Source organism: Topomyia yanbarensis, chromosome 2 (assembly GCF_030247195.1).
Source record: "Topomyia yanbarensis strain Yona2022 chromosome 2, ASM3024719v1, whole genome shotgun sequence".
Taxonomy (NCBI): domain Eukaryota; kingdom Metazoa; phylum Arthropoda; class Insecta; order Diptera; family Culicidae; genus Topomyia; species Topomyia yanbarensis.
Window position 1 is genome coordinate 401,659,373 of NC_080671.1, and position 24,809 is coordinate 401,684,181.

The following is a 24,809-nucleotide window of genomic DNA, read 5'->3' on the forward strand; positions in this document are numbered from 1 at the left end:
AAACGACAAAAAAATGCAAAAAACCCAAAGTATCCAAAACCGAAACAAAGATTTAAAAATAAAAAATCGAAAATGAAAAGTCAAAAACAAAAAAACGGAAACTAAACCCGAAAACGAACGTCAAAATTCGAAAATGTAAACTCGAAAACAAAGAATCAAAATAAAAAGCATAAAAAAAGGAAAAAAATTAAAACCGAAAAAAAACCAAATCGCAAATCAGGAAAACAATTAAAACGAGGAAACGAAAAATACAAAACAATGCAAAAAAGCGAAAGAAAAAGAAAAACGAAAATGACGAAGCCAAAAACGAAAAAAAGGCAAATGAAACAAATAAACCAAAATACAAAAAAAAAAAACGAAAAGCAAATAATAAACAAAAAATAAAGGAATAAAAAATAAAAACGAATTAAGCGAAGAGACGGAAAAATAAATTCAAAAAGTAGCAAAAAAGAAATCAGCAGGAACGATAACGAAAACAAGGGATCGAAATCAACAACGTAAACGAAAAATCGAAATTGAAACGAAACGAAAAGATTTATGAAGCAAAAACGAATGAACGAACAAAACGAAAAATGGAAATGCAAAATTGAAATAGAAAAATCGAAAATGAAACATCAAACACTGAAAAACGAAAACAAAAGCCGAAAACGAAGATATTAACATAAAATATCGAAAATAGAAAAATGCAGCAAACAAAAAAGAAGAAACGAAACAAAAAGAAAAACAAGGAACAAAAAAATTAAAAAACAAATAAACGATAAAGCAGAAAAAACCATAATGTGAAAAAATATAAAGCAAAAAAAAAAATGGAAAAACCAAAAACAGAAAAAGAAAAAAAAACGAAAAAACAAAAATACGAGGAACAACAAATAAACCAAAATAGAAGAAATTAAGAAATAACAAATAAACGAAACAAGTGTAAAAACGAAAACCAAAAAATAAATCACAAAAAAAACGAAACCCTGAAAATGAAACAACAACGAAAGCGAAAAATCGAAATAGAAAAACGAAAAAGCAAAATATGCGGAAAACCCAAAGTATGACAAAACCAAAATGAAAATTTGAAAATGAAATATCGACAATGCAAAGTCGAAAACAAAAAAAAACGAAGAATCAAAACAAAAAGCAGAAGTAAGAAAAAACTATGAAAAAGCTAAAAACCGAAAAAAACCATATCGAAATTGAAGAAAACAAATGAAACGATGAAACGAAAAAGAGCGAAAAAAAAGAAAAACGAAAACAACGAAGCCAAAAACGAAAAGACAAAAAAAAAGAAAAATGGAACAAACTATTCGCTTTATTTACACTAAAATAAAAAATAAAGCGAATAACAAATACAAAAATAAGCAAAAAAGTCAGAAGAAATGAAAACTGTATTCGGAAATATATAAAAAAATTAAACGGTGAATAGAAAAAACACCAAAAAAAACGATAAAGCGAAAAAAACAAAAAAAAAAGAACCAGAGAACGAAAAACAATAAACAAGAAAAACCTAAGACGACGCTACAAAAAACTACGAAACGAAGCAAGGAAAGTGGATTAAGAAGGTATAGAAGATTGAAAATCGAAGATCAAATGAAAAAAAGGAAAACAAAACAAAAACCGAAGAAAAAAACAAAACAGGGAAAAAATTAAGAAACAAAAATTCCAAAAAACGAGAAGACAACAAACGAAAATAAAAGAAAAACGATAAACAGAATAACATAAATCAAAAAAGAAAAATGAAAAAGAGAAAAGGCAGAAGAATTCTAAACAGCAAAATGGAAGCAAAAACAAAGTAAGAAACGAAAAAACAGAACTGGTGAAAACAATGAAAACATCCAAGAAAACCAAGAAAACCGCGCGAAAAAAAATTAGAAAAAAAAACAAAAAAATCGAAGAATAATCAAAAAAACGAAAAGGTGAGCAAACGAAAAGAAAAAAAGTTACAAACAGAAACGAAAGAACAAAAATTGAAAAATATGAGAAAAAATAACAAAGAGACTAAAAGCGAATGAATCAAAACATGAAAAAGAAGAACGAAAAAGAAACTAAAACCGAAGAAACAAGAAAACCGAAATACGAAAAACTAAAAACAATGAAAAGTGAAAACAGCGAAAAAAACTTAAACCCAAAATAACAAAACAACGATAAAAACAAAAAAGACAATGAAACGAAAAAACGATTTTTAGACAAAGCAGAAAATAGACAAAAACCGTGCAAACGACCAAACAAACAAACAATGAAAAAACGAAAAAAAAAATTACAAACATAAAAAATCGAAAAAAACGAAATATTAAAAAAACTACGGCAACACAAAAAAGGGAAAAGGTAAAAAAGAAAAAAACGAACGGACGAAAATCAAAGAAATAACAAAAAAATCAGAAATACTAAAAATACCAAAAAAACGACAAAAAAACGAAAAAAGAAAACAGAAACGAAAACGGGTAACCAAAACAAAAATGGAAACGCATAACCGAAAATTTGAAATTGGAAACGAGCAATTGAAAATTAAGAATCAGAAACGAAGAATCATAAACAAAAAAGGGGGAAAATGAAAAATTGTAGAGGCGAAAGAACTGACAAATCGCAACAAAAATTCGAAAATTACAAATTAGAAAATGAGAAATCGAAAACGACGAATTAAAAACGAAAATCGAAAGCAAAAAATCCAAAATGACAAGTTGAAAACGAGAAACAAATACAAGAAAAGGGAAATGCAATAAAAATAAACAAAAGCGATGAAACGATAAATGATTCAACAGAAAATGAAAAAAACAAAACCACCAAAAATTGAAAACCGAAACCGAAGAAAAAAGATAAAAATGAAAAGAAACGTAGAAAAATCTAAAACAAATTTAAAACGAAAAGTAAACATACAGAAAAGCGAAAAATGGAAGAGAAATCAGAAAATAGAAGAACCAAGAAAAATATAAAAGAGTAGGATAAGAAATAAGGAGACAAGAAATCGATAAAAGAACGAAAGTACAAAAAAACTGAAAAGAAAAATTGAAAACCTAGAAAACGATTATAAACTAAAAAAAAACAAAAAAATACCGAAAAAAACAATCAGCAAAAAAGCGGTTATATAAAAGTGGGGCAAAACGATGAAACGAGAGAACAACAAAAAAAATTGAAAAGCAATACAAAAATTAATGACGAAGCAAAAAAAATGAGAAAACGAAAATAATGTAAAAGGAAAGTATAGAAAAATTAAAACAATAAAACCAAACAAATAAAAAACGTAACCAAAGCTCGAAAAAAAAATTAAAAAGGGAAATATGACGAAAAAAACAGAAACGAAAATACGAAAAAACAGAAACGAAAAGCGAAAAGCACGAAAAATGATTCAACAGACTATGAAAAACAGAAAGACAAAAATGAAAACCAGAAATCAAAAGAAACTAAGAATAATCTAAAACAAATTAAAAACGAAAGGAAAACATACGAAAGCAAAAACCGAAGGAGAAAACAAAAAAAAACAATAAAACAAGAATCCAGGAAAAAACCAAAAAAGTAGAACAAAAATGAAGAAAACAAGAAAATGAAATAAGAACGAAAGTACAAAAAACAGAAAAACCAAATAAGAAAAGCAACAAATTTAAAACCTGGGAAACGATAAAAAAACAAAAAAGCAAAAAGTACCGAAAAAATACAAACCACAAAAAACGGCAATAACAAAAAATGGGATAAAACGATAAAACTAGAGAGCAACAAAAAATAAACTGAAAAAGTAATACGGAAATTAACGAGGAAGCAAAAAAAATGAGGAAATTAAAAGCAAAAAAAAAAGTTAAACGATAGAATTGGAAAACAAAAACTATAAAAACAAACAAGCCAAAAAAAATGTAACAACGAAATAACCAAAACAAAAGAAATATGGCGAAACAAAAAGCGAAAAAATGAAAACCGAACAATGAAAGAACGAAAAAATAATAAAAACAGATAATTAAGAAAACAAAGAAACGAAAAACAAAAAAAACGGAACAAACTAACAAAGGAAAAATCAAAAACACGGAAAAACAAAGAATAGAAAATATTACAAAAAAACAGGAGATCGGTGAAACGAAAAACAAACAACGAAAACAATGAGGAACAAAATAAATACGACAAATCGAAACAATAAGGAAATGGAAAAACAAAATATCCAAAAATACGGGAGAACCAAAAACGAAAATAAACGGGAAGACCAAAATATAAAATCAAAGAGACGAAAAAACAAGAGAAAAGACGAAAAACAAAACAAAAGGATAAAAACGAAACAAATAATAAAAACTCGAAACAACAGAAAAAGCTAATAAAAAACGAAAGAAAAACAAAACAAAAAATGATTAAGCAAGAAAACGATAAAATCAATAAAACGAATAAACTTAAAAGCAAGAATAACGGTAAAACAAAATTACGAGCTACCCAAATACGAGGAAACAGAGAGAAAAAAAGAAATAAAAACAGCAAACCGAAAACTAGAACGAAAACAAAAATTAGAACGAGAAAGAGAACGAGAATTACAGTGCTGTTCGAAATAATAGCAGCGCAAGCGTTTTTTTTTGTTGAGTATGGTGATTTGGTTTTGAATATGTTTTTCCTGTTCGCATCGTGTATAGTGATAAAAATTCAGTTCCTGGTGGTCGTCTAACCTATTGACGCCCACCTCTCGATTTTGATAATACCACTTTACTACCATCAGCTCACTAAATGGTACGCCACTTTTCGACGGTCCACTTGGCGCGAAATTCGACAAAGTTCAGACGATGGTGAAGGTGCCGTATTGTGAGTAGTGGTACTTTTCTCTGTCTTCCTGCTTGAATTTTTTTCTTAATCAATCGTTTTCTACTCGTTGACGTTGCAATAGAATGTTCCAGGTCTTTCTAGAATTCTCTCGAAGACATAAACCAATATTATTTTGCCATCCGACTCATCAGTTTGTTAAGTTTGAGCGGATGTTGTTCGCTATCTACCGCTAGTTTCACATTTGTTTGTCCAGTGCAATGCATTGTGTATCTTTGTGGCAGAATACTGTAAAAGTTCCTGAACTTCACGGTATGTTTTGCCACTAGCATTCAACCGTTTGATGAGATTGCGCTCCTCGACTGTACAGTGCCTCGAACGACCCATTCTCGTGAAATACTATAATATGCAAACTTATAATTTCGCGGGTTAATTGTAAGCATAGGAATACTCTTCCGAACAAAATAGGTTGACTAAACTGAAAATCTTGGAAACTTTAGCGATTTGAAAACCTTTTGTGGTAGCGCTGCTATTTTTACGAAAAGCTTTATATCGACTTTCTTCCGAAATGACAGCTGTATTTCGTGAACAATAAGCCAATGATTCCAAATGGTGGCGTGTTTTGCTCTTCGTACAATAGGTTGCTTACAAAAACATATAATGTTATTGGAGAATAGAATGTATGGGAGTATTTTAAATTAAACTTGAAAAATGAAAACCAAAAACAGCAAACAGAAAACCGGAAACCGAAAACAGGAAACTGATACCTGAAGCAAAAATCCGAGAACTGAGAACAGGAAAATATAAAAACCGAATACTTAAATGTAGGAACCGAAAGCCGAAACCCGAAAATCGAAAACGGAAAACCGGAAACAGAATGAGTAGTGCTGTCCAGCAAGCAATACTACATTACACTCACATATAATAATATTTGATAATAATTTAAATTTGACGATATAATCAATTAAATATGATATGGACGGGTTTAGATAAATTCGCTCATACTTTTCACCTTCGGAGGTATACAAAATATCAATTCAAATCATGTCTTATTTGCATTGAAATGGTCCTATGGGTTTGATTGTTGTTGAGGTGGCCTACTTTACAAGATCCGAAACATCAAGTTCAATAGATAACTTATCTAAGAATTTCGAAGATATAGCGCGGAACGGATAGGTGTGTTATATAGATATGCAAGCGTACTGACAAACGTGGTCATTAGGGCGGGACAAAAAATAGATTCCAGCTCCGAGCAACTTTTTAGGTACCATTTGGGTCCTAGAACAACTGTGCAAATTCTTAGCTCGATCGGTGAAACTATATTTTTGCGCCCACTGTTTAAAGTTTACATGGGATTTTGTATGGGAAAGTAAACTTTTACAAAATAATTCCTCCAGGAGTCGCCCATTACTTCTTAAAAATATATCGTTATATGGCTTGTATAGGAAATTTAACGAAGAAAAAAAGTCTCGAAAACCACGAAACGATCTGATGCTTAAGAAAAAAGTTATTAACCAGAAACCGATTGATGCTCTGACGATTGATAAAATATTAATTTTTTCTAGCACCACTGCTGTTGGTTGTCCAATTATACGCAATTTTGTTTTAATCCTCTCTTAACGTATCTAAATCGTTTATCTATACTATTTGGCCTCTTCGCAAGATTTTGAGGGAAAAATTGAGGATTCTTTTGTACATAATAAGAGAAAGTTAAAATTTTTGTATATAATAAAACCGTCAGAAGCAGTGATGCTATGAAAAGTGAAATTTTCATCAATCTTCAGGGCATCAATCGGTTTTTGCTTAATAACTTTTTCCACAAGCATCAAATCGTTTCGCAGTCTTCTAGACTTTGTTTCCTTGACAAATTTCCTATAAAAATCAAACATCTTTTTATTTTTAGAAGATAACGGGCGACTCTTGGAAGAATTAATTTGCGAAAGACAATTTCCCCATACGAAATCCCATGTAAACTTTAAACAGTGGGCGCAAAAATATAGTTTCACCGATCGAGCTAAAAATTTGCAGAGTTGTTCTGGGATCCAAAAAGTTACTCGGAGCCAAATTTTATTTTTTTCATATAACCATGTCCCACTCTAGTGGTCATGGGGCATGCCACTCACAGGGTCACTTGGGTTTTACGTGTTTTCTTAACATTGCTCTTTCAAGATTCTTTCAAAATGGCCCAACAGAATAAATCCAGGTCTGTTTTGTTCAAAACTCTTTTCTAGAGGAATTTAGATGAATTTATGATATTGGTTCTTTGTGGTTTCATTGTTTTCACTAAGAATTATCAACTAGGTACTGCAACTCCGAACTTCAAGAATTTGTTAAATTGATAGTTGAACTTTTTAAATATGTGTAGAAATTACCTAAATTTTCAATAAGCTAGAACTAGTCTTTCCCATTAAAAAAACGCTATTCTGCCATCTACCTTCCTGGCGTAAAACCTTCTAATCTGTCTCCAGTATATACTTTGGTGTTAATGGGCATAATATGGAGAGAATTAATGAGCAAGCCAAAAAGCTACGGTTTTTAACGGAAGAAAACGTAATATATATACGCATTTATACATAGGGTCATTTGAGTAAGTCTGATGGATATGTCACATATTTTTCCTCACTCCAAAGGTGTAACATCAATCGATGTTTTCTTTACTCCAATCCATCACTATCATCCATTTGCCTTGAAACTCATTCGAATCATGTTTCGTGAATCCTTTGTGTAGATAACCGGAACGAAACCATTGTGCAACCACGTGACCGACAAGTGTCTCACAAACTATCATTATCGTTCACAAGTTTTGTCCGACATTTACAGAAACAAATTTAATTAACGTATTAATAACAGCACATCTCGGTGAACGTGCTTCGAGAGCGCCATAATAATCATATCAATCCACAGGATGAACCTCTCTTTCAGCTTCGTCCCTGTACTTACCTGCTAGTTACCTACTTTGCTCCCCAATTCAGCAATGTTCACATCGGTATTGGCTACCCAACCAACCAACCAAACAACCAACGCCCAAGTAGCCATTATATCATCCGTGGCTGCCAAACATAGATATCAACTATCACACATACACACATACGAGCGCACGTACACGATCTACTGTTTGTTCGTGATTACGGTGAAAAGCTTTCCAACAGCTGGACAGAGGTAAGCTTTTCGCAGTACGGCCAACAGGTAATCAACCAGCTGTTACAACAAACTGGAAATGTTGGAAAATGAGCATTATTAGGCTAGGAAGTTTAAGCTGCTGCAGCAGCAGTAGTAGAACAATGCTACGTTTCTGTAGTGGCGGGTTGGTGCCTAGTTTTCGTTCGTATTGTTTATGAGAACACCTGTTGTGGACAGATGGAACGAGAGTTACTGCCACTACCAGAAACAGTTGAACGATGGAAATCTAGAACATATTATCGGGATGTTCTAGATTTGTTTTGCGTACTTCGACAGGGTTTGGTTGATATTGAGTTTTTATCAATCGTCCTAGAAGTGAAATGGAATATTTAATTCTCGAAGTCATTTAACTATAGAAACTTGGTGTCTTCAAACTCTATATAATCTTAGTAATTCATGGATTTCATTTTGACTTCGTCTCATCGGTATTTGGCACTGACTTAGAACCGGACAGAAGTTTCTCGAACACAAGTTGTACTCAAATTGTCTACGATGAATGCGTTCTGAGATATTTAGGTTTAAATTGTTGGTGATAGTGATATAATATTGTGATGTTTATTTGATTACAACAGGTTTGTTTTACTTCAACATGGGAAACATTAAAGTTGTTGCACATAACGCAAGTTGCAAGAATAACGAAGACGTAAGGTGCTTTCGAAAATGTCGCTTTATTCAAACAGAAATGAGAGGATCAGAGCGCAATTGCGAAAGGACTCGTGTATATAAAGGATAGAAGAGGTTCTCTAGGGTCGATTTCGACTAGTTGATTTTTCCCATCTGTTCTCCGTGATTTCTGATCATCATTTTATTTTTTTCGTAGCAAACAAAAACTGAACGAGAGACTCACATGCTGAAGACATGAAATCGAAACGTTTATCCCAACTTATTGGCTTATAAATTCGACCAGTCACAACATTTTAGTCGCTCTTCGTGGTAGTCTATTAACCATTGTGCCCAAAAACACCTTTAACAGGCCACAAAATGAAATGCTTATAACTTTGGCATTCTTTGACCGATTTGGATACTTTTTCATGTTTTGGATTCAGGAGCTCGTACACTTTTTGATTTGGATGAATGCATCTGGCCCTTGGTAATCCGGTTTTTCCGGAGTAATACTAAATGTAAATTTTAATTATGTCCTAGCAATATGAGTATCAAAACTCTTCAAATTGTCTCGCAAGTATGTTATTTATTGTTACGGGACCATACATCAATTTGACCTCCGAATGGCCACGCACAGCCCCACGGGAACCTGCTCCGAAATGTTCATTCCGGGGTCAAATCATCGAATGGATCCAAAACTATGAGATACAGCCTAATGAAGCAATTCCAAAAATTTTCCTTTGAAATTCACAAATAGCACTGGAACGTGCTTCCAGTTATCCGGATTCCCGGAAACCGAACAAAGTAACACGTTTCGTTTTTACCAAATCTAAAAGTGAATGAGTTTCTGAATCCAAAACAACCGAAAGTGTCGAAATCAGTTGTAAATTGCTTTAGTTTTTGGCATTTCAGTTTTGTGGATACCCGGGTACCCTCTTCGGCTTGTTACGTAGTAAAAAAAATCAGGAGCCCCTCCTCACTCCTCCTTACTACATCAACAATATTATTAACCCAAAAGCTTGACTTAGTAAAGTTTTAAGATGTCACAAAGTTTCAATCTCCAGCTATGGATACTTACTTGATACTTGATGGGCAATAATTCGCTTCGTTGAATGTACGACGAGTGAAGAATTCTCCTCTACTGGACCCGGTCCTGGGCCAAACTTTTCCAGTCACCCTGGACATTGAGTTCTTTTAGGTCCTCTTCCACTGCAAACAGCCATCGTGTACGCGGCCTGCCACGGAGTCGTTGGCCTCTTCCCGGTTCTCTACTGAATATTATCTTCGCCTGTCGCTCTTCTGGCATTCGTGCCACATGACCAGCCCACCGCAACCTGCCGTTTTTTATTAGCTTGACAATATCCACTCCTTTATATACTTGATATAACTCGTGATTCATGCTACGCCGCCAGATGCCATTTTCTTCTTTACCGCCGCGCATTGTTCGCAGCACCTTACGTTCGAAGACACCGAACGCTCTACGATCAACTTCCTTTAACGTCCACGTTTCATGGCCGTACAAGGCAACCGGAACTATCAATCTCTTGTACCACGCGAATTTTGTCTTCGTCTGCACACTACGAGACTTCAGCTGGCTACGAAGCCGGTAAAAAGCTCTAGACGCCATTTCACCTCGCAACACGCCTTTTCACCTCGCGGGTAAAATCATTATCGCACGTCGCTAGAGTTCCAAGGTACACAAATTCTTCCACTACTTCAAATTTATCACCACCTAACACCACTTTACCACCAACATCACTATTGGACCCACGTATTCTTCCAGCTATCATGTACTTCGTCTTGCTGGTGTTGATTGTGAAACCAATTCTTGCTTTCTCCCTTTTAAAAGGCACGAATGCCTCTTCCACGGCTCGGCGGTCGATTCCAACGATATCAATATCGTCCGAAAATCCTAGGAGCATATGCGACCGAATGATGATGGTACCGTTCTTTTGTTACGGTTACGAAGGACGTCGAAAACTCATCCGCAACCCGAGTACTTGATTTCGATCCATCCAGCGTTGCACGAATCAGCCTAATCACCCTAGTAACAATTCTAGTTCTATGGCGCTCTTGGAGCCGCTCTTAAAACTTAGATTGAACTTGTAGTGTGCCATAAAACTTCAATTGTTACTTGGGCAGTTTTGTCGGAAAACCATGTCTACCATTATCTGCCATAACTCGTTTCTTTTCACTGAATCGTACGCCGCTTTGAAATCAATAAACAGATGGTGTGTCTGCAAGTTGTATTCCCGGAATTTATCTAGGATCTGTCGCAGGGTAAACATTTGATCCGTTGTTGATCGGCCTTCACGAAAACCACCTTGGTATTCGCTGACGAAAGACTCCTCCAACGGCCTCAATCTGTTGAACAGAATACGTGACATAATTTTGTACGCCAAATTGAGGAGCGATATTCCTCGATAATTGGCGCACTCCAGTCTGTGTCCCTTTTTGTATAAGGGACAAATGAGGCCCTCTAGCCAGTCAGCAGGTAGTTCTGCTTTTTCCCATACTTTCAAAAGAGTACGGTGAAGTATTTCGTGCAGCTGCTCACCACCGTGTTTGAAAAGTCCTTTCCAGCAGCCTTACAGTTTTTCAGCTCTTTGATTGCCTTTTTCAGCTCTTCTAGCGTCGGAGGCTGCACAGCTTGTCCACTGTCACTTATCCTTATTCTGTTCGTTGACGCGCTAACATTCTCTCCAGCTATGAATAAAACATTGGAATTTCATTAATTGAATCCTGAAAAGGTACCCGGGTACCGCGTCGGACACATAACGGTTAATAATCAGTTCGCTGAATTGTGACGACACTTTCAAGCTTATAGGGACATTGATTGGAAACCATAGAAAGCCACTAAAATGCTGCTGTTGGTCGCAACCTTAAGTGCATCGTGTGAACTTAACCTAAGAACGAAAATTGCAATCAAGCATCATCTATCAATTCTTTGATTGATTTACTAATATGTGATTTAGCAGCAATTATCATTCGATTGAAAGAAAAAAGAAATTATTAGCGTTAGTTCTATTGCTAGAGTACAATGGGGTCAAATAGGTATGGGGGTACATTAGGTATAGGTCATTATTTTTTTATATGTTGCGTGAATTTCATACACGGTAGAGATTGTGTTCTCGCGTGTTGTTCTGCGAAAACACAATGTCTTTCGTCCTCAGTACAGTACATTTAATCAATGTAAAAAATGTCAAGTGAGTTTTTTCTTAAAAACTAATGTTGAACACGCGCCAGATATTTCGCGTGAGTTGACAATATAATAATGTAAGGTGTTGTTGAAGTCTATAATCGGAAAAAACATTATCGAAATAGAGAAGGAAAAGGAATCCAAAAAAAACCCGAAGCGCAAACGTGATCGTCGCACAGCTAAGCAACCACATGAGCCGAAATGCACAACTTCAATTCCACACTCTGGCGACGACCAGGGCACCGAAGAAGTCATTCACAAGTAGAAAACCTAACGCAGCTGCTGAAAAAATATGTTTTTTCAACATTTACTTCCGCGGCTTCATGATTTTTCACATCATTTGCCACTTCCTTATTTTCTTACCTGCATGACGTCAACGGATTGCATTTATTTGTGTTATTAATTTTTAAATAATCTGCAGTATTCATACTCTTCAAATAATACTTGAACCACTTATTTTCTAGGCATGTACATTGTTTTATTTAACCTCGCATATAGTGACCTATCGTACCCCCAGATTTTTAGAACATCGAAAAAATGTATTTTTCCAATAAGGATTTAGCTTGCACAATATTTAGCCATGCATAAAATCATTACTGTCAAAACATTGCCAGATTTATAATCTTTCCAACGAGTGTTTGTTTGTCAAAATCAGTGCAAAAATACCTCCGCACGAGCTCGCCAAAAAAACTTACCTACTTAACCCCACTCTACTCAAATAATATTCAAAACCGGGCGGATCTTTTTTTTCTGGACACTTCGCGAAAACAGTTAACGCACAGAGGATTGTTACGGGAGATCGTACGTGTAGATCGGTTTATTGAGTAGAAGATTTATATGATTATTGAACTCACTTCTATCATACGAAGAATTTATTTGAATATTTGTTCTTTCACAAACCACTATGTTTATTTCCGATGGTTGAAAACTTGGGAAAATACCGAAAAACTCGATTTCCAGAAGAATCGACCAAAGTTAGTTCGTGCAGCCGCAAATCTAGAATTGTATATTCGTAAAATTAGTATACATTAGGTGTTTGAAGGCGTTGAAAGGTTTCAGGTCCGCACATAAATATACCCTTCTGACAAAAACTCAGCTGATGGTAAAATAGATGTCGAACAAAATTCATCGTTAAGGACCCCGTCTTTCCGTTTAAAATCATACACATTGAGCTCGGTCGGCTCAAGCAAATTACGTGACTGGTGACAAGCCTTTCATGAAGGACTACTGCATCTACATGCCCGCTCATAAAGTTGGGAACGATTCTTTTTTTTATTTAGAGGTTTTAACCTTAAGATCATTCGCCTCTTCGGGTTAGAAAAATTTGTAACCCTATGTACGGGGTCGGGACTCGAACACAGGTGCGCTGCGTACAAGTCACTCGATTTACCAACTACGCTACGCCCACCCCCGTCAACGATTCGAGTTTGTCGTTCGTGAAGCACTGGAAGTCACAAAATGGTGTGTCCCATCATTGACAAATAGTGTATGAGATAATAGTTACGTCGGATGATATTTGGCGGGATTGTGTACCTCTTGGTTCATAACATGCCGTAGCGTACAACACCTAATTTCCTGTCCGTCTACTACCAGAACGTTCGTGGAATGAGAACAAAAACGCAGGCTTTCTTGCTTGCGCTCACCTAAACCTGGTGATTCGATCATGTTTTTCCGATTACGTGATATATTAAACACCGAGCTAATGCGATCGCAACTCTTCTACCAGTCATCTACATCGCGAAGGCATAGCAATAAAGAAACATCTAACTGGAACTATACTAAAAATGGCTGGATGTGAATATTTGGAGCAAGTTGTCGTACGCGTTTCACTACCAGGTCGATCGTTATATATAGTGATTCTGACTTGTAAAACGTTCACTCCTCTGCAGTCCAAATGTAATAGACGCGACAATGTACTTGTTGTAGGTGATTTTAATCTTCCTAATCTTCGGTGGATTTTTGATGACGATTATAAGTGCTACCTTCCTGAACATGCAATCACGGAACAAGAGACGGCCATCACAGAAATGTTGGTCGCTGGTGGCTTGTATCTAATCTGCTCCCTTAGCAACGTGAATGGACGGACCCTCGATTTAGATTTCGTTTTTGACACGGACGTGTTCGAACTGATTGAGCCTCCCACAGCTATACTGAAGGTTGACTCTCACCATAAACCCTTCGTTTTAAGATTTGATATGCGTTCTGATGACGGTGAAGCTTTTGATACAATTAACGACGACTTCAACTTTGACTTTACTGGATGCAACTTCGATGAAGTCTCAATAGCCATTGGTGCACTCAACTGGCGTGAGATGCTGGTTGGAAATGACTTAGATCAGGTAGTTGAGGCGTTCTATGATGCCATATATGAGATTCTTCGCCGTAATGTTCCTAAAAAACGTGTCAGCAAAAATGCAGAATATAAATTTCTGTAGTGGAACGCTGAGCTTGGTCGCCTACGCAACGTATTTCGGAAACAACGAAAGCGATATTTACATCATAGGACCGACTACAACAAAACTATTCTTCGTTAAACTGAACTGCAATATGAAACAGTCCGGAACAGTGCATTCAGTGAATATCTGAACCAAGTTCAGCGCAGTCTTCGAAAAAATCCTTCGACATTCTGGACATTTATAAACAGCTGAAAACGTTCCGGTGGTGTACCAGAAAATGTTTATCTTCGAGACAAAAATTCACAGTCCGCTGCTAAATCGGTAAACTTTTTTCGGTTCGGCCAAATGTCCGATTCGGTCAAATGTCTGATTCGGCCAAATGCCCGATTCGGCCAAATGCCCGATTCGGCCAAATGCCCGATTCGGCCAAATGCCCGATTCGGCCAAATGCCCGATTCGGCCAAATGCCCGATTCGGCCAAATGCCCGATTCGGCCAAATGCCCGATTCGGCCAAATGCCCGATTCGGCCAAATGCCCGATTCGGCCAAATGCCCGATTTGGCCAAATGCCCGATTCGGCCAAATGCCCGATTCGGCCAAATGTCCGATTCGGCCAAATGCCCGATGCGGCCAAATGCCCGATTCGGCCAAATGCCCGATTCGGCCAAATGTCCGATTCGGCCAAATGTCCGATTCGGCCAAATGTCCGATTCGGCCAAATGTCCGATTCGGCCAAATGTCCGATTCGGCCAAATGTCCGATTCGGCCAAATTTACGTTCGGCTAAAGGTTCGCTCGGCCTAATGTTCAAATGTCCGATCGGCAAAATGTCCATTCGATCAAAGGTCCATTCGGCTAAAGGTCCATGCAGCCAAATATTTATTTCTCTGATGTTTCATTCGGCCTAGGTTTTATAAACTTGTATTACCATAAAAATATTCTAAATATGGTCTGGAAACAGCCATAGTAGCCCAATCAAAAATTAGAGTGTAATGTTATGTATTATTTTATTCAAGGAGCTTTTATTCGCAGGTGATACGATCCTCGAAATCGCCGATCAGCCATGTTGGTTCTAGAAACGACAGCTAACGACATTGTTTACTACATCCTCATGCATGTTTGCTTGGATTTCAGTATGTAAACAAAGTTGTTCGCCGTCATTTTTCTACTCCGCAGCTTGCTGCACGCTTACCTCACTCCTCACTTAGTTACTGCCAAAGACGAATCATCTTATAACTCTATGTTTGTTTATATGTGAGTTACGCGAGTTCGAATGTAACAGATGAGCACCCGTTGCGCTCACACTTACGCAACTGACAAAGTAAACAAACCACCGAGAATTGTCAAACATGAACTTTATTCATCATGAGTTCATTCGTGTCGTCATCTTGTAGAACTTAATTGAATACTTTACGCTGACGTCACAAATGAACTGAGTGTTCATTTTTGACAGTTCGCTTGTACTGTTTACATAGACTTAGAAAAAATCTTTACGATTTTCTTCGAGCGAATTTAGTCGTCCACAAATTTTTCTAAGTCCATGAACTGTCAAGAAAAGTGAGGTTAGCTGTGCCAGTAAAGAACCTAATTGTTCACTAGCGTTGTGGTAATCCAAATAGTTTCATGAATACGAGCTTCATTAATGGTGATTTCAGAATTGGTCACGCTTTTTGACCCGGTTTCTTCCGTGATACTTGCTATCAAGGTAGTACCTGAATTCAGCCTTGACAAGAAACCACTCCCTCGAATTTACAAGCAACCGTCACTGAAATTCTCGAAATTCATAATATAACAAGATTACGCTATTTAATGTGTGTGCCTTTTGCTGGTCCCGGCATCGACAACATCGTGGAACGCATTAACTCTGTGTCATTAATTCGCTAGAAGCGGAGTGGCGGCAGTGTCCCAACTGTTCGGAGCTGAGAAAAAAATCCGAGAAATCGAAAGACCTTCCGCATCATGATGGATCAGATGAGCCGTTTTCCATTGGAGCTCGGAACATTTTTCTAGCAAATCACCCTCAATTCCACCAATCAACGACATTGGGTATTTCTGTGTATGTATGTGTGTGTGTGATTGCCCAACCCAGAGCTCTACCTCGGACTATGCCATTTCAAAAAGCAAAATTCAATTAAGGATTCCATAATTGAAGGAAAGAGCTCGAAATAAAATTTTATTATATCTCGTTCGTTTCTGCGCCCGGACCGGTGTTTTCTTTATACTTTATAACTCAGAAAAATGATGACGATGGATTCTGCTTCGCCGGTGATGCCTAACCATGCCGCGTTCGTATTTTTATACCCGGATCGAACGGGTGGGGGGACGGTGTTTCATTCAATCGTCATCGTCGCCGGGTATCCCTGTTTGGGTTTTTGTTCTGCTAGCTGGCATTTTGTATTATTTCAATCGTTTTCTTAACGACGCCGCGCGGTTTGACGTTTGACGTGTCATTTGTTATCGATGGTGCGCGTCACCCATCATCAAAAGGAGTCATCCCCCCGTACACTTGAGCTGGCAGTCGATATGCTGCCAGCTAGAACCAGCAACAGCAAATCAAGTTACGAAAGGAATAAATTGAAATTAAATAAACGATTCCGTCGTCCTTCCCCTAGCGTCGCCCGGTCGGTTGGCAAATGGACACAGTCGGGGTATGGGAATAAACCTTGTACTGAATATCCGGCGATAGCAGCAGGCCGACATGGTCGACCGGAGTTGGGGGGGGGGGGGTCTGCCAGGATGAGTGTCAGTTAGGGTCCTGCGAAGCGTGGAACCGACGCCGATGAATTGCTGGCTGTGATCTTTTAGCCGAATTTAAAAGTAAACGAATTGGAACTGGCGTTCGCTGGCTTGTTCGGTTTTCGCTTGATGTGTTTCGCTTTTGGCTTTCATTTTCCCGTGTTACAATTTTATTCGACTGATCGAATTCGGTGGGTTATAATTTGATTGGAAAAGCATGAAAAGCTGAAACCGGGCGCCAGGTTCCAAGAACTGGAATTATTTCAGCAAATTAGAGTGCTGTTGGGTGAATTTATGCGATGTTGATTGATGCAGTGTGACTTTTATTTTATTTTGAAGTGTTTCATTTTCAAACAGCTAGATGTGTGCTGTTTCATGTTGTGAGTTTTACAATCCTATTATTAAATTTAGGTTTGAAATTTAAAAAAACTTATAGTGACTCAAAGAGTTGCGTTTCGATATCATTTCATCAGTATCTGACAGAACTGCCTTGGCCACTACATAGACATCGAATTTAATTGACGACTAGTGTGCTTGCGTGATCAGCTCTCGACAAACATATTATTACGGCTTAAAAGCCAACTGTCAAAATTCTCTTTGAAAAGAAATTTCGGACAAACCGTTACTGGCTACTCACAATTCATAGCAGTTAATGAATAAGAAAACTTGTCTCTTTTGATTAATACCAACATCTGTGATTGGCAAGTTACGGTTTGTCCGGAGTTTCCTTTCAAAGAGAATTTTGACAGTTGGCTTTTAAGCCGTAATCATATGTTTGACGAGAGTTGTACGTTTGTGAACACAAGACGTGTTCTTATTTTTTGCATTTTGTGTCTATCTGGTGGCCAAGTCGGATCTGGCTGATACTGAAGAGACGAAGTTGAAACACATATCCTTATCTCTCCAAAGAGTTTTCGCTGTTTTCGAATAAATTGTATAAAAACAATTTATTTTCGTCTTGAATATTGGAATATAAATAGCAAACATGTCACTGAATGGGCAATCAATATAGATTCTAGATTCCAGATCATCACTGCAAAACTCCCTTTGCCGGATACGTTCTAATAATAATTCTTTACCAAGTATAGCTCCAGAATTCATAGTGGAAAATTTCAATAATCCCAGTTCACCCCACATTTAGCGTTTAGCTACGCTACTTTCATATCTGGAAGAATCATTCAACCAAAACAATCCCATCAAGCCGCCTGCCTGCCGAAACCCGATTGTGGGATTTTTCTTCCCATCAAGATTATATTCATTGCCATTTCCACATATCCGCATCATTCCCAACCGATAAATATATTTTTTAACTTCGTTCCATGTTATCACGCAGCAGTGAAAGCCTATCCAGCGCTACTACAACATATCGAATTGGCTCCAAACCCATTATGATCGAATTCATGGGAATATAACGAGGAAAAACACAATGTATACAATTCATTCTGTTCCACCACGAGCACCACCGCCACCGATCGGATGGAACCACCACCATTCGGGGGAGCACTTCAACAAAAGAAAAGGATTAACTCCCACACCCATGTCCGTAATGGTGTAAGATTCTTGGCAGCAGCGCCAGGATCCGGAGCGAGCACGCTGATGAAGTGGACCACCACCAGTTTCGATACGAAATAGCCCAAGAAAATTACAATGGGTCCCCCATCGCGACGAAAATTTCAATTTTCTTTCCAATTTACTTCGAGTCAATGGCAGTTTTCACACACAGCATATTTTTTTTTTGCTCTCCGCATCATCGTTCCGATGCGGCGGCGGTGGTGTGCCCAGATCGGAAAGGGTTTTGAAGAGATGGCGCTCTCGAGCTTACGGTCTTCCCCATGTCGATCACAAACAGTGCGCTCGTTATCGGAGATGCTTGTTATGATGTGTCTCGTACAGTGAACGTACCCTATTTAATCTTGATAATCAGACCGTTGCCCGATTATATGGGAGTACTTAATGTCGATTGAAATTTAAATGGAATGATAAAAAATATCGGATTCCAGTTCGTGACTGATTTTTCAGAAGCTCCGAAATGAAAAAGAATAAAAGGAAAGGGTATGTCTTTGCGTTACCATTTTTCAACGAGGTCAGGGTGCCATCAGCATAAGTTAAAGCGTCGAAATTTGAGCTCCAGTTAGAAGGAAATGTTTGCAGGAAGGTATCATGTGTCAATTTAAAAATTGCATTTTTATAGTCAATTTTGAGAAATTGAAGGTTGGCCATAAAAACCGATCTTAGGCAGGGGTGGCATTATGCATCTCGATTCGATCAAAATTCTATCGAATCGACCTAAACCTAAAATTTCGTTCGAGTTCGCTCAAAGAAGTACTAAATTATCGAGAAGTACTGGCATTATGGAACCAAAACAGTCTAACTCGAGAACGACTCGAGTCGAAAGTAATTGCCATGGATGCGAACGGTACCGGCAAACTACATATTTTCCGGTACATTTACTGTAATACATCTAATCACCTATCTCTAGCTCATTCAAATTAACTACCTCGGCTCGGTACACGCCTTAGCGAAACCGTCCATATGGTTCGCATGTGTCGTGAACGCCGAGAAACACCCAGCTAAAGCAAAATATATTCAATTGTTTATTGATAGAACCTTTCGCTTTACAAGCGTTTTTCCCTACGTCCAGTGCTATCTATGGGCACACACCCTCTGCCCGAGTAGCGACCAATTCTAGGTAGCCTCTCTGTCTCTCTCCAATTGGCTTTACTCAGAATAACCAAAATATACAAACATGTCGCGCAACATGCCAGCGCATATAAAATAAGCCTTGGGAATTAATAAAAAAACATTCTTAGTCTTACCTTAGGGACGAGCAATCCTTACCTTCGAAAAAACCAAAAGGTAGCCAAAAGCTACCAGAATTTGCACAATCCGTACCTCCCGCTACAGCGACGCATCATTACTACTCCTCCAAGAAACGCAGCCAAACCGAGTACACTTCTCCGTACAGCAGCAAAGTACATTTCTAGAGTTGTTTTTTTTCCGTCCTTTTGAATGCAAAAGACTTAGACATTCTTTCTGAAAAAAATCCTTTTAAATGCAAAGAACTTAGAAGAATTTTGGCAGTTTTTATTTTGCACGGATGTCGCCATTAACACGGTTTTTGCAAAAAAAAAATAAAAAGAGTCCTTTTGAATGCAAAAGACTTAGAAGATTCCTTATGACCCGCACCCCAACAATATGGGTATTTTCGGAATAGTCTTGAAGAGTAGATTCCAGAAATTGATTTTTGACGCCATTTTGAAATCAACGATGGCGACTTCCGGTTTAGTGAAATTCGCTCTAACCCAATCAATATGGGTATTTTCGGAATGGTCTTGACGAGTAGTAGACAAAGATCGATGTCCGACGCCATATTGAATTCCAAGATGGCGACTTCCGGGTTAGCCACATTCACTATATCCCAGTCAATATGAGTATTTTTGGAATGATCTTAACGAGTAGGTTCCAAAAATTGCTTTTTGACGCCGTTTTTAAATCCAAGATGGCAATTTCCGATTTTGCGAAATTCGCTATAACCCAATCAATATTGTAATTTTAGGAAGTTGTATTACAAATAGTTTTAATTAAACAGTTGAATTTACTTAAATTTAAGCAATATGTTTAATTTGAATAAATTCAAACCCCCAACTCACACCATATACGTCTCTTTCTTCTCTCTCTTCCATTCTCACCACATTTCCTGGATGAACACATAAAAATATTTTGCATTTTGCTGGTTTATGATTAGATCTTATATTTGAGGGTGATTTAGATGATTGCCCAAATTTTTCATGCGAGAATATCGGTAAACCGAAAATCGCCATCAAAAATTTGAAATGACGGCAAACATCGACGTTTGTCTGCTACTCATCATAACCATTCCGAAAATACTCATGTTGATTGAGTTGTAGAGAATCTAACGAAACCAGAAGCCGCCATTTGGGATTTGAAAATGGTGCCAAAATCAATTTTCATGGTAAACCTTGCGGGGAAGGTGCAGATTTATTTATTTCTGGCACCTACTCGTCAAGACCATTCCGAAAATACCCATATTGATTAAGTTATAGCGAATTTCGCTAAACCGGAAGTCGCCATCTTGGATTGCAAAATGGCTTCAAAAATCAATTTCTGGCACCTACTCTTCAAGATCATTCCCAAAAATATCCATATTGATTGAGTTATAGCGAATTTCGCTAAACCGGAAGTCGCCATCTTTGATTTCAAAATGGCGTCAAAAATCAATTTCTGACACCTACTCGTCAAGACCATTCCGAAAATACCCATATTGATTGAGTTATAGCGAATTTCGTTAAACCGGAAGTCGCCATCTTGGATTGCAAAATGGCGTCAAAAATCAATTTCTGGCACCTACTCTTCAAGACCATTCCTAAAATATCCATATTGATTGAGTTATAGCGAATTTCGCTAAACCGGAAGTCGCCATCTAGGATTTCAAAATGACGTCAAAAATCAATTTCTGGAACCTACTCTTCAAGACCATTCCAAAAATACCCATATTGATTGGGTTATAGCGAATTTCGCTAAAACTGGAAGTCGCCATCTTTGATTTCAAAATGGCGTCAAAAATCAATTTCTGGAATCTACTCTTCAAGACCATTCCGAAAATACCCATATTGTTGGGGTGCGGGCCATAAGGAATCTCCCAGACCCGTCTCTTCCATCTTTCCGAAAATCTTCTAAGTCTTTTGCATTCAAAGGGACTTAGAATATTTTTTCGTAAAAACCGTGTTAATTGCGAAATCCGCGCAAAAAATAACTTCCAAAAATATTCAAAAAAGCAAAAGTCTTTTGCTGAGAGTTTTTTTACGCGGATTTTCCAATTAAGGGATGATGCATAAATGACGTTTCATTTTTTGAGTGATTTTCAGCACCCCCTCCCCCTCGTAGCATTTCGTCACAAACCTCTAAATACCCCCCCCCCCCCTGGTAATTACGTAGCTTGAACTCTGCCCCCTTGTCCCCGTAAATTTCTTTAAAAATTCTATTCTATTTCCCTTTAAAAAAGCTACGTAGCATGACATGACCCTCTACCCCCTGTCGAGACACATCATCACAAAATACAAAACTCCCCCCTCCCCCATATAATGCTACGTCATTTATGGATGATCCCTAACGCGGTTTTTTACGCGGATTTTCCATGTAACGCGGTTTTTTAGGCAGATTTTCGAATTAACGCGGTTTTTACGCGGTTTTTTACGCGGTACGTATCATCCGCGTAAAAAAACCTGGGTGTTTTTTACAGTACAGATCGAAAGACGGTGGTTTCGACTAGCATATTACGCAAAGAGTTGAAGGATAAATGTTAAAGCGACCGAATTATTAACAGAAGAGAAAGTAAGCAATGAGAGTCACTCATTGTGGATAGGTCTTTTTGAAAAAAAAAAAGCCTCAAGATTTTTGTTTAGCTGCTGTACTCCGGCTGCTCGGTAAGAGCGTGGCGCAGTATAGTTTACTCTCTCGCTTTGTACACTGTTCTCTGCACATTCAAAGAGAGAGGGCCGATCACGAAAGTTTTGATGCCAGTCGTGGTGTAAATAAACCGCATTCATTGTCGTTGTTTGTGATTAAAAATGTTAAAAAGATTAAAAATACCTATTAAATAGTGTAAAATAGCAGTACCGCATGCGTCTGGTGGCTGTACTAAATGTTGGCATTTTGAATCCTTGGTAATTTCTCGCTAGTTTTATTGCTGTCGACTGTCGTTCGAGATTTTGATTTGTGTATTTATTTTATGTCAGTTGTTTAGGTTAACAATCTGAATACTTAGAGGATACAAAGTTATCAAATGCCTATCGATTTTATATCTATTTTCACCATCAGGAACATAGTTTCTATGTAAAAAGTAATACTAAATATTGATAATAAATTGTCCCACTCCAAGTAATGATTAAAGGTGTTAAGACAAATCGATGTAGGAAAGTGACACTTTGACTTGCCTAATCGTTATTTCTGGAACTTATAGTCCAAAAAAATATTTTTATGTGCATTGAACAATGTCGAATACATGTATAGAACCACAATAATTCTTGATTTAAAAGCGGTGAACTACTTATTTTGTACTCTAATCGATGCATTTGATCCCGGCTATATATTCTGGAAGATCCAAATTTTATATTCTCTCAATTATATTAATTATCACAAATTTAGTTATTATATGTTATTTTATCTAAGTATACGGTAGATAATAAGTTCCATCATGTGAGTGAGGCTCGAATAGGAGACACTAGCAGCTAAGCATTCCGATTTTTCGTTGCATTCTTTTAAATAGTGAGATATTATTAAATTTTGCTTTTAGAAGTTCAAGGTTACAGATCTATTAAACTAAAATAATACCCAAGCATTACAAAGAGGCGCTGAGGGTGAGTGACGTAAACAAATTATGAGCATATTTCGGTCAATCTCTTCACCACCATTAATCCGATAAGAATTTTGAGTTATAAGTTCCTTTCATCAACAAATCACGGGGTGTCGTTTCCGTCGCGTATTGTATTATTTTCGATCTTTTTGGATCGATGTTTGACAACATCGATTTTATTTTAATTCAAGGGATCAGTCTGGCAAAATCGATTTTATTTTAAACTCTTCACCCCTATTTAGTACAAGAAAAAAACTTATATTGCGAAACTATTCGTATGTATTTCAATAACGAGCAACTAACTTAAATAAGAACTAAATAAATGTAAACAAATCTTATATTTTAGGAAAGACGGTTTTATGAAACCAACAGTGAAAAAACTAAACACGTTAACAGCATGTGGAAAACTATTGAATTGATTCAATGCTCAAATATATCAAATCCACACGGTTGTCATTTCAATATCTAATCCAGTGTGAGAAATATGGTTTTCAAATGGAATTCGTGCGAACATTGTGTGAAAAGCACATCAATATCATAAGAAATACCCAGTGGCCCCTCCGAAATTTTTTTACTTGTTAAGAAATTTTAAATTTGTTTCAAGTTTATATTAGCTTTAAATTCAAAATCATCCCAAACAAAATTCCACTAAAAAAAATTATATTCATTAAATAAGGTTATTACGTATAACAAATTGTACAATGTTCTTTTTAAAACCGAAATTTCAGACCCCTCCCGAAATTTTTTTCTGAATCCGCTCCTGGAAATACCACTGACTAATATTTCCAATCAATAGTATTTCATATAGAAATGAACCTAGTGCTTTTCACGCGGAAGTTATGTGGAAAGTTCATACTTTACGGCTCAACAACATGGCCGCGAATATTCAATGGAAATATATGCCATATTCACGTGGAATTTGTTTGAATTTAATTTGTAACACCACATTTTAACGGATTTTCATATTAAATTCGAAGAAAAAAGTTTTTTTTTAACATTTTAATATGAAAAAAAAACATGAAAGTGATATTAAATTGCATATAGTTTTATCTTGTAGATTATTGATAGTGTATTTGTAGTAGATTTACGTATAGAAGACTTTTTTTCAATAGGTCCAATCTACAAAAGAGAGTCTCTCTTTATTTACTTAATTCCATGCGACATTCAGCGCAAAATTCTGCTTGAAACTCCTCGCAAAAATTCGTGCAAAATTCCGTGCGAAATTCTTTACAAAATTCTGCGTGAAATCCCGTGCGTCATTCCATGCGAAATTCTGCGTAAATTTCGCGTGAAATTCCTCTAGAAATTCCGTGCGAAGTTCCGCGCGAAATCCCGTCCTAAATTCTGTGCAAAATTCTGTGTGAAATTGCGCGCGAAATTCCACGACAAATTCCGTGCCTAAAATTCATGCGAAATTCCGTGCGAAATCCCATGCGAAATTCTGTGCGAAATTGCGCGCGAAATTCCGCTCAAAATTCTTCTAGACTTTCCGTGAAATTCTATGCGAAGTTCCACGCGAAACTCCGCACGAAATCCCGTGCGAAATTCTGTGGGAAATAGTGCGCGAAGTTCCACGAAAAATTCCGTGCCTAAAATTCATGCAAAATTCCGCGTGA